Source organism: Herpailurus yagouaroundi, unplaced genomic scaffold (assembly GCF_014898765.1).
Source record: "Herpailurus yagouaroundi ecotype Mexico unplaced genomic scaffold, PumYag 186, whole genome shotgun sequence".
Classification (NCBI taxonomy): domain Eukaryota; kingdom Metazoa; phylum Chordata; class Mammalia; order Carnivora; family Felidae; genus Herpailurus; species Herpailurus yagouaroundi.
The window spans coordinates 13,955,542-13,971,042 of record NW_024412417.1 but is presented as its reverse complement, the minus strand read 5'-3'; the positions used below and the strand labels follow the sequence as shown (position 1 = coordinate 13,971,042).

The 15,501-nt window shown below is 47.6% G+C and overlaps 1 long non-coding RNA gene across 1 annotated transcript in view; it reads left to right on the top strand.

The window, feature by feature from the left end:
- Nucleotides 1-521: 521 nt before the first annotated feature.
- The window catches only part of LOC121042808 (uncharacterized), a 26,369-nt gene continuing 11,389 nt past the window's right edge, over nucleotides 522-15,501 (top strand). Inside the window, exons 1-2 of the long non-coding RNA XR_005796457.1 lie at nucleotides 522-595; nucleotides 5,594-5,703. This is a non-coding gene — a long non-coding RNA (uncharacterized LOC121042808). The remainder of the gene's footprint in view (nucleotides 596-5,593; nucleotides 5,704-15,501) is intronic.

The following is a 15,501-nucleotide window of genomic DNA, read 5'->3' as shown; positions in this document are numbered from 1 at the left end:
TGCTTAAAATGATACATTCTGTTATGTGTATTTTACCTCCCTTCTCTCAAGAAAAAGTAAATCTGGTAACGTGGACAGCTTGGGACGCACTGTTCTCCTATCATCAGCCCAAGCCAGCTCCTTGTCAGAACACTGTGTGAGGTTTATATGCACACACTTCAGCTGGATGTCAGGCCTGGGAGCCTCAGGGATTATTTTGGAGGAGAGGGGTGAGAACAGGTACTTCCTGGTAGCCTGGAGACTTGGACCACCGGCTACAACTTCTGTTCACAGAAAGCTTCAATTGTTGCAGGAAATTTTGCATATTTTTTTTCCCTAGCAGTGTTTTTTCTTTAGCTATTAGAACAACTGTTAATTATCAAAGAGACAGCGTTTTTACTGACAGGAAAAACAGAGTCTCATTCCTGTCTCAGAGGGTCCGGGGGTCCTGGTATCAGACAGGATGCAGTGCCTTCTTGGACTCCTGGGGCCTGTCAATCACCTTGTGGTTCAGCCCGCCCACTGCTTCCGGAAAGATCAGTGAACTGGAACAATCCTCCCAGTTCTTCCACCCACATCCGTGTTACAGGAAGGACCAAACTTTGAACCCAACTAGGTAGGTGGTGGGCAGGGAGGGCACCTACTTGAATAAGTTTTAAAGAAACACAGGCGCCATTTCTTGACTCTTTGCTGACCCCTCCGAGAGCGCTTTGGCCACCCCAGAACTGTTGTGTGAGCTTTGATAAACCTTTGAAGCAGCAAAGCTGGCCTGGCCCAGCTATTATTAGTAGGAGAACTTTTGACCCTGGTCTAGATAGGAAAGGGTGTCTGACAGTCCCCAACTGGCTAAGCCTGGAGATAATTAATGCTCCTGTCACCTTTTCATCCCCTGTTGCTCTGTCTGGAATGCTCCTTAGTGCCAGAAACCTAAGATGAGCTTGTGACAGAGTTGCTCCTGGGTATTAGGGGCACACTCCGACTGGGCTGGGCTGATGAGTTCTGTTTGCCTCCATCCTGCGCTGTTCTCAATCTTCCAAGTTCCGGAAACCTGAAGTATGTGGAAATTAGGGATTTCCTGTGATTATTGGAAATAGCCAGTATGAAGTCGCCCTGATCTTACTGTAAAGGAATATATTATTTTAAAAAAAAGTTTTTTAATGTTTTTTTTGTTTTTGAGAGAGAAAGCACGAGTGAGGGAGGCACAGAGAGAGAGGGAGACACAGAATCTGAAGCAGGTCCCAGGCCCTGAGCTGTCAACACAGAGCCCGACGCAGGGCTTGAACTCACAAACCGTGAGCCAGAGTTGGATGCTTAACCGACTGGGCCACCCATGCACCCCTGTAAAGGAATATATTCTTTATCAAAACTAATATGCCAAGTACAACCTTATACATGGTGAGGATTAGAAAGTAATGAAAAGTCAATCTTCCTGGGTTCAAATCCCAATGTTGTCACTCACTGTGTGACCTTGGGCAAGTTATTTGACCTCTTTAGCCTCATTCTCTGTATCTATAAAATGGGAATACTAGGTAGGTACCTCACTGAGATATTGTGAGGGGTACGTGAGATGCTCCATATAAAGTGCTTAGCAGTGTCTCCAACAGAATATGCTAGTTATGGTAATTGTTACTTTGACGTTCAAGCAGAAGAATGTATTTATGCATGACTTTCATTTGTAATATTTTCTAAGACATTTTCATGCCCAGTCTATATATCTTTTTAGTAATCGGTATGTAGTAAAAAGCGGAGAAAAACATGACCGTCTGAGAATGCAGAACTCTGCGAAGTGCTTTGCAGTATCACAGCTCTCCAAACACCTGGGTGCCCAGCCCACGCACGTGCTGTTTTGACACCTGGAAGACTGAGCATTTCCAGGCAGATTACGCGTCCCTAAGTTTTAGGGACTCACAGAAGGAGAAAGAATGTCAGAAATGCACTTGATTTTTCACCGTCCAAACGGGCAGTAACTAAACGCACGTACTTGGCACTGAATTGCATGTCTGAGGAGGCAACCAGAGGCGGAGAACTTGAAGTTCTGCAACTTGCCCTCCAAAGAACACAGATCTGACACGGTGCTCCCACCACCACGCCACTTCTGGGAGACCAGGCTGGAGTGTTCTATAGTCCTTAACCTGTCTTACATGGGTCATCTTTGAGGGCAAGACAGAATTTTGCTGGGGATCCAACCCCAGAATGAGACCAAGTCACGTCATTGTGAACAACAGCCTTCTGTGCCAGTGCCTAGAGCTGGCTTAACAGAACGCAGGGAGGTTTTCGTATTCCGGTTGTACTCAAGGGCCAACGTTTGGGATCTTGGTGTGAGATGGTCACATAATACAGAACTATACAGAGAAGACCATTTCCATTGATGGGACCGAATCATTTCAGCAATTGGCTTGTACTCTGAAATCATGACTAGCAGTGCTAGTTAATGCTGTTGCTTGGTGACCTGCCCATGGGTCCATGTGGCTTCCAGCGACTTTACAGGACTTCTTTTTCTTTCTTTCTTTCTTTCTTTCTTTCTTTCTTTCTTTCTTTCTTTCTTTCTTTCTTTCAGACTTCTTTTTCTCCTTCTTCTTCCTCCTCTTCATCTGGTAAGGTTAATGCATATTTAGCCAGAGGTTAACCTCCTTATCTAAGTGGAAACCAAAGCGTCACCTTGAAAATCTTCCCAAACACTCATACCTCACATCATTTTCCACAAATGAGCTGTGTAGTCTGTATGACCAAACATAGTAGTTAAATAGAAGGGGATCTTGGACCTCATTTTGATATTTTTGATGTTTGGAATGCTCTCTAAACATCAAACCAGATGGTCTGATCAATGTCCAATATTACACCTGATAGATTAAGTATTACAAATCCTAATTTAACGGAATTTTGCCAGTATAGTTTCCTATAGGATCCTCAGCTTTCCCTTTGTGGAACTCAATTATTACTATCCGTCTAGATGATGCTACTGACCCCCTCCCCCTTTAGAAGGCCCTTCCTGTACTCTAAATTGCCCTCCCCCCATCAAGAGTAATGATGAATTTGCACTGGACCATACACATCTATCTTATGCTCATGTACGATGACATTCATTTCACAGACTTGGAGTGCAGCAGGTATTTGTCACATTTGCTTGCTCTAAATTCATTAATTTTTTTTTTTAATCTGATTTTCCCTGGGAAACCAATTCCCCACTCTGAGTGCATATGTTTGGAGTGGCTAAATCCATGAGCCCCCTCGCAATGTCCCCTCCCCTTTGCAACATGGGCCACCTGCAATCCAACCTCACCTGGCTGTGTAATCTACCCTCAGGCACAGAGATGGCACAGGAGTGAGCACTTGGTCCAGATGGCCCAATGACACTTAGTGTCGGGAGGTTTAATGGAACACTTGTAAAAAAGGATCTCTCTTTCCTGGAGCAGGTGGGGCGGGGTGGGGGGGAATGTTTTTGACTGGAATGTGAACCTGGAATAACTCTTAGCCATTTCACCTCTGAATGAGAGGAGCTTATTTAAATGAAATCAACACAGAGAAAGCAGTCAAAGGACCCACGTAGAGAGAGACCAGGTCCTAATGACAGCACTGGAGCCCCTGCAGATTCCCCCAAATTTCTTCTGGACTTTGGTTTTATGTACTAATAATACTTTTTTTTTTTTTTTTTTTGGCTTAAGTCTATTTGAGTTGTGCTCATTGAATCAGTGAATGAGTGGGTGAATGAATGAATGAATCTGGCCACACACCAACAAAACCAAGAGCACCTGCTACCATCCAAGTCAGTTTCTGTGCCATAGCTTTATATCACAGTGAGTCATTCCCATGTGTGACAGGCATTGTTAGTTGCCTGCCGGTCTGCCACTTCTCCTGTCCCCTCCCCCCCCCCCCCCCCCCCCCCCGCTTCTTGTTAACAGGGCAACCAGGATCCAGCCTGCAGGGATAACTCATAATTGATCCCTAATATGTCTCAATAGAGGACACATTACAAGACTTTTAGGATAGCTGGTCCCCACTCATTAAATGACAGTAACCATTTTTGACCACTAAAAAGGCCCTCCTCACTGTCCACTGTCATCCCCCACATTTTCAAACTCTTGTTGCTTCTTTCTGACAAATACTCGTTTTCCAAAATTTTCTTATTTTTTAATAAGAAATAAGGGGAGTAGAATTCTGCTAATGAAAAATAAAATTCCTTCCTGTCCCTGCTCTCTTTCTTTCCACTGTGAATAAAAGGGTGTGAGGATGTGATGCTTGTGAGGCAGCAGCCATATTTAGACCAGAAGTGTATTCGTTTTCTAGAAGTGCTGTAACAAATGACCACAAACTCAGTGACTTAAAACAACAGAAATTTATTTTCTCGTCAGTTTGGAGGCCAGAAGTCTGAAGTCAAGACACCGGCAAGGTTGGTCTCTTCCAGAACCTCTGAGTGAGAATTTGTCATTCTGTGCCTCTGTCTTCACAGCTCCTTCTTGGTATTTTTCCTCGCTTTCTCTTCTAAAGACACTTGTCATAGGATTTAGGGTCCATCCTAATTCAGGATAATCTTGTCTTGAGATTAGTTATATCTACAAAGACTCTTGGTCCAAATGAGGTCAACGTCACAGGTTCTGGGTTGATCGCTCTTTTGTGAGGCATCTTGAGATTAATTATGTCTACAAAGACCCTTGGTCCAAATGAGGTCACAGTCACAGGTTCTAGGTGGACATATCTTTTGTGAGGCCACCTTTTTTTCTTTTTCTTTTCTTTTCTTTTCTTTTCTTTTTTTTTTTTTTTGAGAGACAGCATGACAGGGGAGGGGCAGAGAGAAAGGGAGAGAGAGAATCCCAAGCAGGCTCCACACTGTCAGCACAGAGCCCGATGTGGGGCTCAACCTCACAAACCACGATATCATGACTTGAGCTGAAATCAAAAGTTGGACACTTAACCGACTGAGCCACCCAGGCACCCCATGAGGCCACCATTCACTCATGATAATGAGGTAACAAATCTAGGATGGAAAGTCAACACGTGAGAATGCAAGAGAAGAATGTTGGAAATCCAGGGTTCTCAATGATATTATCCACTCATGGATGGTTTTTGAGGCACTCATTCGAGTCTATGATCTGTCACCTTGTGTCAGCTAGTCAAGAAGCCTCAGAACAACCCTTCCTCATACACACACACGTCAGTCAGGTCTCTGGCTCAGGATTTCACTGTAGTTCATTTGCTGCTTTCACCTGATGGTCAGTTTAGTGGAACCTGGCAAATTCAGCAAGAAGACAAGGAAATTCAATTTAATTTAAATTACCACATTTGGGGGCGCCTGGGTGGCGCAGTCAGTTAAGCATCCAACTTCAGCCAGGTCACGATCTCGCGGTCCGTGAGTTCGAGCCCCGCATCGGGCTCTGGGCTGATGGCTCGGAGCCTGGAGCCTGTTTCCGATTCTGTGTCTCCCTCTCTCTCTGCCCCTCCCCCGTTCATGCTCTGTCTCTCTCTGTCCCAAAAATAAATAAAAAACGTTGAAAAAAAAATAAATTACCACATTTGGTGGATTAGGAACGATGTGAGAAACAGGAAAAATCAGGGCAATGTGTCATTCAGTGTTGATTTATTTTGACCAGGAATGTTTAATTTCAATTATTCATTGTAGACTTTTGTAGGAAAGCGGCTAATGTGTTCCAGGAAGCTGTGTTAAGGGAACACATGAAGCGAACGGCAGCTTGTGAGCTCACAGTCCTCTGCACAAAACCCTTCCCTGAGGTAAGATCTGGAAGAAGGGAGGGAAGAATTCAGTCCTTCGTGCAGTCAAGCAGCTGGCATTTTTTGTTTTGATTTTTTTTTAATCACCCAAGTAGCGTGGATATTCTCTTTGTCTTTTTAATTTTTAAATTTAATTTCTTTTTATATGCCTTGGCATATGCAAAAGTTTCTCCAGATGCATAAATGCAATTGTATGTGGTTCCACTCTGGTTTGCTTTTCCATTTATTATTGGCCCCCCGCTTCCCTCTCTGGTCTTCCCTTCACCACACGGCCCCTACCCCCTACCTACGCACTCCCGTAGTGCATGATTACAACCAACTACGTGTCCGTCCTTACCATTCCCCGTCTACACACACTGTAAGAAGCCATAGCCAGGCCTGTCCACGGAAAGCTCCCATGTGGACGTGAATGGTAAAGCCCTGGATCATGTAAATGCAGACACAGATGCTGGAAAGCCATAGGACCTGAGACTCGGGCACCGCAAAGGGGAGTCACTCGGTGTGGATGAGTCGTGGATGGTGGGCTTGGCCGGCCAGGTTCGCAGAGCACCTGAATTGCTGGGTGACATGTGACATCATCAGATGCTGGCCAGGCCTTTGTGGGGGTGGATGGTAAAGCCCAGGAGGCCTCTGTTTAGGGCAGCCTCCTCTGCTTGGGGCCTTCTGCAGGAGGAACAGAAGGCAATCCCTGGAACCTCCCTCTCTCTGATGCACTCTTTGTGCTGTTCTCGCAACTTTTTACACTCGGTGGAGCTTGTGAGTAGGACTGAGCAATACTAAAGAGCTTCATCTCTGCCGTCTTTGAATCCAGTTCAGGTCTTCTCAGATTCAGGTATAAGGCCTAAATAGGGAGGAGTGTTCATACAGTGAATTTGTATAGGGGCCCCTGGGCGGCTCCAACTTTGACTCAGGTCATGATCTCGCGGTTCATGTCGCGGTTCTCCCGCGAGCCCCACGTCAGGCTCTGCACTGACAGCTCAGGGCCTGGAGCCGGCTCCAGATTCTGTCTCCCTCTCTCTCTCTCTCTGCCTTTCCCCTGCTCATGCTCTGGCCCTCAATCTCTCTCTCTCTTTCAAAAACAAGCGGACATTTGAAAATGTAAATCAATGAAATAAGTTTGTAAGTTGGGGCACCTGGTTAGCTTAGTCGGTTAAGCGTCTGACTCTTGATTTCGGCTCAGGTCACGCTCTCACGATTTGTGAGGTTGAGCCCTACGTCAGGCTCTGTGCGGACAGCACAGAGTCTGCTTGTGTGTCTCTCTCTGCCTCTCTCCCACTAGCGCGCGCTCTCTCTCTCCCTCTCAAAATAAACAAACTTATCCCAAAAAGTATTTTAAAATGAGTTTGTAGATCAAAAATTGGATTTGAATATTTTGTGCATCCTTCTCTATCGTCCTTTTTCTTGCTCAGGGAATTCCCTTCAGTTCAAGTGGCCTGGTGCTCGTGCATTCTTTTCTAGTGGTGTCACCTTCCGGGCCCCGTTCCGATTAATGACCATCCGTGACACTGCCAGTTTTCCTTTTTCCTTTCTCTCTTTTTACTGTCGCGAACATCTCTGCCATAAACATCCTCGTACATATGTCCTGAGGCACAGGTGCTTTTATTGCTATGGAATGGATTTGCAGGAATGAGACTCCTGCAACAAGGATGAACCTTGAACACATGACACTGTGTGAGAGGAGCCAGTTATAAATACGATTCCACTTATATGAAGTGTTCAGAATAGGCAAATTCAAAGAGACAGATATAGATTGTTGGTGGGTGCCTAGGGGTGGGTGGGAAAAGACGAGTGATTGGTTGCTAACGGATGCCAGGCAGGGTCGGGGTTCTTTTGGGGGGTGATGAAAAGAATCTGAAATTGATTGTGGTGGTGGTTTCACAACTCTGAATGTACTAAAAACCGTAGGATCGTATACTTTAAGTGGGTGACTTGTATGGCATATACACCATAGCTCAGGAGAGCTGTTATTAAGAAAATAATGAGATTACTGGGCCAACATGTATATGTATTTTTATTTGAATAGATGCCGGCAGACCAGGTCCCAAAGAAGCGATAGCTCTTCCCATTTCCCCCAGCGCTGAATGAGAACACCCTCTTCCCACATCCCACCAGCAGTAGGTCTTATCCTTTTTTTTTTTTTCTGATTTTGCCCATCTGGTGCATTGAAAGTGATTTCTCATGTTTACTTTAATTTGTATTTCCTGGGAAGATTCTCATCATAAAAGTTAGCAATAATGCTTGAGGACACAAGTTAATAAGCACAAGATCCCTTTCACCTCTTAGGTCACCGCCGACGTAACCATTCTCAACAGTTAGTTGGGTTTCCAGGCCCCTTTGAATGCATTTATAAACTAATAGACATACACATATAATTTTATAAATTTTTTCAATGTTTATTTATTCTTGAGAGAGGGAGACAGAGCACGAGCAGGGGACCGGCAGAGAGAGAAGGAGACACAGAATCTGAAGCAGCTCCGAGCTGTCAGCACAGAGCCTGGCATGGGGCTCGAACTCACAAACTGTGGGATCATGACCTGAGCCAAAGTCGGAGACTTAACTGATTGAGCCACTCAGGCGCCCCATTACATATCATTTTATAATTAATAAATAGAGTCACACTGGGGCTCCTGGGTGTCTTAGTCGGTTAAGTGTCTGACCCTTGGATTTGGCTCAGGTCACAATCTCACGGTTTGCGAGTTCGAGCCCTGGGGTCAGGCTTAGCACTGGTAGTGCAGAGCCTGCTGGGGATTCTGTCTCTCTTCTCTCTCTCTGCCCCTCCCCTGCTCATGTGCTCTGTTTCTCTCTCTTTCTCAAAATAAATAAATGAACTTAAAAAAAATAGAATCGCACTAGAATGTTCTATGACTTTTTTTTTTCCATGTAACTGTATGTCTTAGGGATCTTTCCAAGTTAGTATATACAGCTCTAGCTCACTCTTTTAAATGGCTAAATGATATGCCATGGTGTGGGTGGACCCTAATTTATTTGACATTGATGGATATTAGACTGTATCCAGTGTTTTGCTTTTTCAAACCGTGTCTCCGTGAACAGCCTCGTGGATATGTTTACTTTACTGAGGTGAGATTCACACGGCATAAAATTAACCATTTTATTTTATTTATTTTTTTTTTTTAATTTTTTTTTTCAACGTTTATTTATTTTTGGGACAGAGACAGACAGAGCATGAACGGGGGAGGGGCAGAGAGAGAGGGAGACACAGAATCGGAAACAGGCTCCAGGCTCCGAGCCATCAGCCCAGAGCCCGACGCGGGGCTCGAACTCACGGACCGCGAGATCGTGACCTGGCTGAAGTCGGACGCTTAACCGACTGCGCCACCCAGGCGCCCCAAAATTAACCATTTTAAAGTGACTATCCGGTGGCATTTAGGGCACCCCCAGCGTTGTACAACCACCCCCTCTAGCTAGGTCCAAACTTTTCATCACCCCAAAAAGAAATCTCTTACCCATTAAGCAGTCACTCCCCACTCTCCCCTCTCCCGAGCCCCGGGCAACCACCAATCTGCATTCTGTCTCTATGGATTTACTTACTCCAAATATTTCATGTAAATAGAAATCATACACTGCGTGACCTTCTGTGCCTGACTTTTTTTCACTTCGCATTATACTTTTGACATTTATCGTGATCGTAGTATGTATTAGCACGTCATCCCCTTTTATGGCTCAACAGACCACAATTTGCTTACCCGTGCACTCACCGATGCGCTGCTGATACGTCTTTGAGCTCATAAATAACTAATGCTCACTGAACACTTACTATGTGCCTGGGACTGTTCTATTGCTTTAAATGTGTAAACCCATTTAATCCCACAGCAGTCCTGTAAGGTAGGTCCCTTATTCTACCTCATATCCCCGGTCCCAGACATCACTGACCCACTGAATCCACCAACTCTCAATTTGCCTACCTCCTGACTTCTTATGCTACATAATATAGCACTCACTGCTTACGCCACTTTGTTTTTTTGGTTTTTTGGTTTTAATTTTTTTTCTTAATGTTTTTATTTATTTTTGAGACAGAGAGAGACAGAGCATGAGCAGGGAAGGGGCAGAGAGAGAGGGAGACACAGAATCGGAAGCAGACTCCAGGCTCTGAGCCATCAGCACAGAGCCCGATGCGGGGCTCGAACTCACGGACCGTGAGATCATGACCTGAGCCGAAGTCGGACACCCAACCGACTGAGCCACCCAGGCGCCCCTGCTTATGCCACTTTGAATGAATTAATCTGTTTCTTGGAGCCAAGAGCACTCTAATTTGTCTATACTTCCTACCCACCTCCCATCCACCTAGACCCTAAGTTCTGTGAGGGCAAAGGCTGTGTCATTTGAGTTCAGCAGCTCTGGGAACAGTGCCTGGCACACAGGAGTGCTCGACAAATATTTGTTGAATGATGGATTAATCAAGTGTTTTGAAATTGAAACTAAGGACATGACTGTTTTTGGTAGGAGTATTGTTGGGAAAGTCGTCGCCATCATCGTCGTGGGAGATGGAACCCGAAAGACAGGTGGGTGTCCGTTTGGTGAGAAATGGCACCCATGCAGAAGGAAAAGTCTAAGCAAGCCCTGGAGCTGTGAGCACGTGGCCCACGGTTCTGGCACCAAGGAGTGGTCTTATGTAAACTGAAGAAATGGAAGGAAACGGCAGGAGATGAGGTTGGAAAGCTTGGCTCGGATGCCAGAGTCTAAGGAAGGCCATGCTGAAGAATTTGGGCATTCTCCTCAATGGCTGGGGGGGGTCACTGAAGAGTTCTAGGCAGGAAGACGGTGTCTAGATCAGCAGCTTAGAAAGATCCAGCTGGATTGGATGCTGGCAAGCCTGGAGACAGGAGGACCAATTAGGAGATATATTTATCAGGTCCTTTTTTGTTGCAGTTGGCAAAAATCCAATTCAAATGGCTAGAAGTGGAATGTCTGAGCTCCATGACCCCAGGAAGGGCAGATGCATCGTTGGGCTTTAGGAACACCTAGAACCTGGGTCCGGATCGCTGCCAGGCCTCCCCTTGGCTGTCCTGGTCTCAGTCCCAGCTGCAGGTTCCATTGGCTGCCTGGGGACAAGTTCCAAATGGCAGAGGCTTGAAGCTTCCCTTTAGCTGAAGATGAGACTGTTGCCCTGGGCAGGAAGAGAAGCCCATTTTCCACACTGCTACTACCCACCAAAGGCCACCTCCTGAAGAAATACCATTTGGAACTTTCCATCTGGCCTTGATTCTGGGTGGAAAGAAGGCCAAGGGAACAGAGACGATAGTGTCACTCTTGGTTGACGGGAGGGCAGAGTGGTTGTCCTCAGCTCACCCTGTGGTGGCTGCTGGCTTGCAGGCCTCTGGCAGGCTGGCCGGGGCTGGGGGGGGGGGGGGTGAGAAGGGGCGCTCAGCCAAGAGAACTCACGGGGACGGGTGTCTGCCCAGCGTCTGTTAGCAGAAGCACATCTGGCTGTGACCTCAGCAATTCCACCCAAGGCCCAGGAAGCCCAGGGGCGGGTGGGACGCACTGCGCTCGGCCAGCCCCACAGGGAGGGAGAAAGCCAGAGGCCTTCACCAAACCTGGGCTAAGAGAGGCAAGGCCCCCCGCAGTGTAGGTGAAAGTGAGGTGAAGTGGGGGGAGGGGGTGGTCGTTTTAAAGCATGCACCTACGCTGCCAGGAAAAGCTTACCCCACCTGGAAGATCCAAGGAGGCTCTTAGTGGGTCAGACCTTTGAGTTATTTTTAACCCTGGATCAGGTTACCGAAAGCATTTAGCCCACAGGCTGAACAGCTCTGGAAGGCAGACCACTGTGCTGGCAGGAGCTGGCAGGAGAGGGCCCAGCAGCTGATTCTTAGGTCACGCTGACGGGGACAGCCGCCAGCACGGGGGCCAGCTCAAGTGCAAAACCACGGAGCCCTGAGCTTCAGCAGCGACCTCGCTCCCTCCGCGGGTCCCCTTTCCCTTCAGGAAGTTGTGCACTGTAGCAAGAAAGTGGTCATAGAGTTAGATTCGCAGCAAGAGGAAGCAGCAGACGCCTGCGACCCTGCATGTAGGGGAGACAGTGTGCCAAGGGACAAAGCTCAGGGCTGTCCCTCAAGGAGAAGGCATCTGGACGCATCTAGGCAGGCGGGGTCTAGGGCCAAACAAGAATTTATAAGCAAAGGGCCACAAAAGCAGAGAAGCCTGGGTGTTTGGGGTGGGGGGTAGGGGTGGGGTGGGAGCTGGAACTCGAGGCAGGGACATGGGAGGAGGTTGACTGCTGGACCTTGGAGGCTGGGTAGGATTTGCTGGGCACACGGGGTATGGGGCAGGCGGGAAGAGCCACAGAGGAAATAGCCTGAGCCAGAAATAGGAGGGCTCTGGGCCCGCTGGTGAGAGGTTTTGTACCTATGGTTTATAAGTCTGGGAGTCCGGGGAGAATCTCCAGAGGGTATACTGTTAACTGCCTCCCCAGGAGCTCTGACTTTCAGCCATAGGCAGGTGGAGTCAAAGAAGGGTTTGAACAGGGAGTATCGTGGTCTGAGTCACACTTTATAAACGCTTCTTGGATGGCTGTGAGTAAGGCCAGGCTGGAAGGGGAGAGCCTGAATGCGGAGAGGCTGGGCAGGAGGCTTGTACGGCAGCTCGGGTGGTGGGAAGAAGGAAATGGACAGGAACGGACAGGAGCCCTTATCTGGGGATCACTCAGTCATGTGGGAGCACGAGGCACCAGGGCTTGGGGACGGGAGTTGATGATACCACATTTGGGGCCTGAGTGACCAGGAGTGTGGTGGCTCCTCTAGAGGACAGGGAAGGCAGAGGGAGGTCGTGGGGGGAGCGTGCAGGTGGATCTGGGTGTGGGGCAGCCCGGGATGCAGTCGGGCTAGAACTTTGCGGGTCACCGTGTGGAGGACAGAGCCACTGCAAGGAGACAGGGTGAGGTGCCCAGGGAGAGAAGACAGAGAAAGAAGCCAGGGATGCTGGCAGAGACTGCTCATTGTTGCCGGGATCCACTGTCCCTAGTTGGAGCCGGGCACATGGCCACCCGGCTTGAGATGATGTTTCTTTCCCAGGTTGACCGCCCCCCTCACCCCACCTTGCTGTGGCCACGTGACCAAGTGGATGTGAGTGGAAGTGGCGATGTGTGCGACGCCTAGGTCATGTCTTTTAAAAAGGAAACTGTTTCCTTTCGGTCATTCTGTTTCCCCACTGTCAACAGGCTGGAACACTGGGGCTGGGGGGGAGGCAGCTCTGATCACCAAAACAATGATACCCCTCGTAGGAATGGTGGGAGAGCTAGACAGAAATAACCCGGCTCCCGGATGGTCTGTGGAACACAGACGGCTAGCAAGTGAAAGGGAAACACACCTGTCTCTCGTGGGAGCTGGTGTCGTGGGTTACTCTGTGGGGAAGCCGGAGGGCGAGAGTGTCTTTTTTGCCACAGCAGCTAAGCCTGTGTCCTAAGATCCACTAAGTTTCATTCTGTGGAGAAGAAAATGTTGAGAGATGCCAACCCTTGTGATGTACAAGTGGGGGAAAGTGGAGATAAAAAAGAGAAGAGAGGGGCCCCTGGGTGGCTCAGCCGGTTAAGCACCTGACTTGGGCTCAGGTCATGTGGTTTGTGAGTTCGAGCCCCGCATCAGGCTCCGTGCTGACAGCTTGGAGCCTGGAGCCTGCTTTGGATTCCGTGTCTCCCTCTCTCTCTCTGCCCTTCCCCTGTTCGCACTCTGTCTCTCTCTCAAAAATGAATAAACATTTTTAAGAAATTGCTTTAAAAAAAAAAAAAGAGAGAGAAGACAAAGTAAACTGTTAACAGGTATCCAAAGGAAGAGAATAAAAAAGCAGAGGGCAGGGGCGCCTGGGTGGCGCAGTCGGTTAAGCGTCCGACTTCAGCCAGGTCACGATCTCGCGGTCCGTGAGTGCGAGCCCCGCGTCAGGCTCTGGGCTGATGGCTCAGAGCCTGGAGCCTGTTTCCGATTCTGTGTCTCCCTCTCTCTCTGCCCCTCCCCTGTTCATGCTCTGTCTCTCTCTGTCCCAAAAATAAATAAATGTTGAAAAAAAAAAAAAAGCAGAGGGCAAATAGGGTTAGATGCAGCAGAAAAGTCTACAAAAACAAAGGTCATCAAGAGACGCTCTGCAGCGCCGCAGATTGACAGGGGCTGAAGTGAGGCTAGGGGCTTACACCAGAATGGAGGGAAGAGTCACATTTAGGCCATCCCTGTGCAGACAGCAGACTTTTTGGGGTTTTTTTATTTTTATTTTTTATTTTTTTTTTAACGTTTATTTATTTTTGAGACAGAGAGAGACAGAGCATGAACAGGGGAGGGGCAGAGAGAGAGGGAGACACAGAATCGGAAGCAGGCTCCAGGCTCTGAGCCATCAGCCCAGAGCCTGACGCGGGGCTCGAACTCACGGACCGTGAGATCGTGACCTGAGCCGAAGTCGGACGCTTAACCGACTGAGCCACCCAGGCGCCCCAGACGGCAGACTTTTTGTAAAGGTGTCACTGATTTGGACATTTTTAGTTCTGCATTGGCCTTTTAACCATTGCGTTGGCCTTAAAAACAATCGAGGCAATACACGTGTGCATACTGGTGCTTATCTGCATGAATCATGACTTTGGTGGTATAATATGATGCCACACAAAACTTTTAAGCATTTAAGTGTTTATATTCATCAAAGCATGCTTATTTTTCTCGTCAGTTGACTTTGTAATAGTGAGAAGTTATATAGGCAGATTTATGCAGTTGATGAACTAAGCTGTACTAGCTAGGAATTTTTTAATCTAATGTTTTCTTTATATTGAGAGAGAAAGAGAGAGAGAGAGAGCCTGCTTTGGTGGCTCAAACTCACAAACCATGAGATCATGACCTGAATCAAAGTCAGATGCTCAACCGAAGGAGCCACCCAGGTGCCCCATAGCTAGGAATTTTTTTTTTTTTTTTTTTTTTTTTACTTCAAGTCAAAAATAAATTAAACCAAATTTTTTTTTTTTTTTTTTTAATTTTTTTTTCAACGTTTATTTATTTTTGGGACAGAGAGAGACAGAGCATGAACGGGGGAGGGGCAGAGAGAGAGGGAGGCACAGAATCGGAAACAGGCTCCAGGCTCTGAGCCATCAGCCCAGAGCCTGGCGCGGGGCTCGAACTCACGGACCGCGAGATCGTGACCTGGCTGAAGTCGGACGCTCAACCGACTGCGCCACCCAGGCGCCCCCAAACCAATCTTTTTTAAACAGAAAAGTAATTCACTAGCTCACCAAACTGAAAAAGTCAGAAGTAGGCCTGCCTTCAGGCACAGTTTGATCAGGGGCTCCCAGTTTGTTGCTGAGACTTAGTTTCTCTCTTTCTTTCCCTCAGTCCTATAATGGCTTCCTTCATAAAGAATGTGGTCACCAGGGGGCTGGCTGCACTGCTCCTCACATCTACCCTACTTCCAGCACAAGTGAGAACGAAAGTCTCTTATGGAGAAGCCCCAGCATTTGCATCATATAGGCTCTTATTTGCTCCCAGGTACAATGCTGAACCAATCATACTAGTGAGAGGAAAATACAGCTTATTAGCTGTGTGCCTTGGGCAAGTGATTTAAGTTCTCTTAGTGTTCTCCTTTCCAAAATGCGAATGGTACTCATCCAATAGGGCTGTCATGTAGCCTAAATAAGTTAACATTTAGAAAGTAGTTAGGAGGGGGTCGCCTGGGTGGCCCAGTCTGTTAAGCAACCAACTCTTGATTTTGGCTGAGGTCATGAGATCGAGCCCCACATCGGGCTCTGCCTTGACAGTGTGGAGCCTGCTCAGGATTCTCTCTTTCCCACGCTCTCTGCCCCTCCCCCCCCAAAACAAA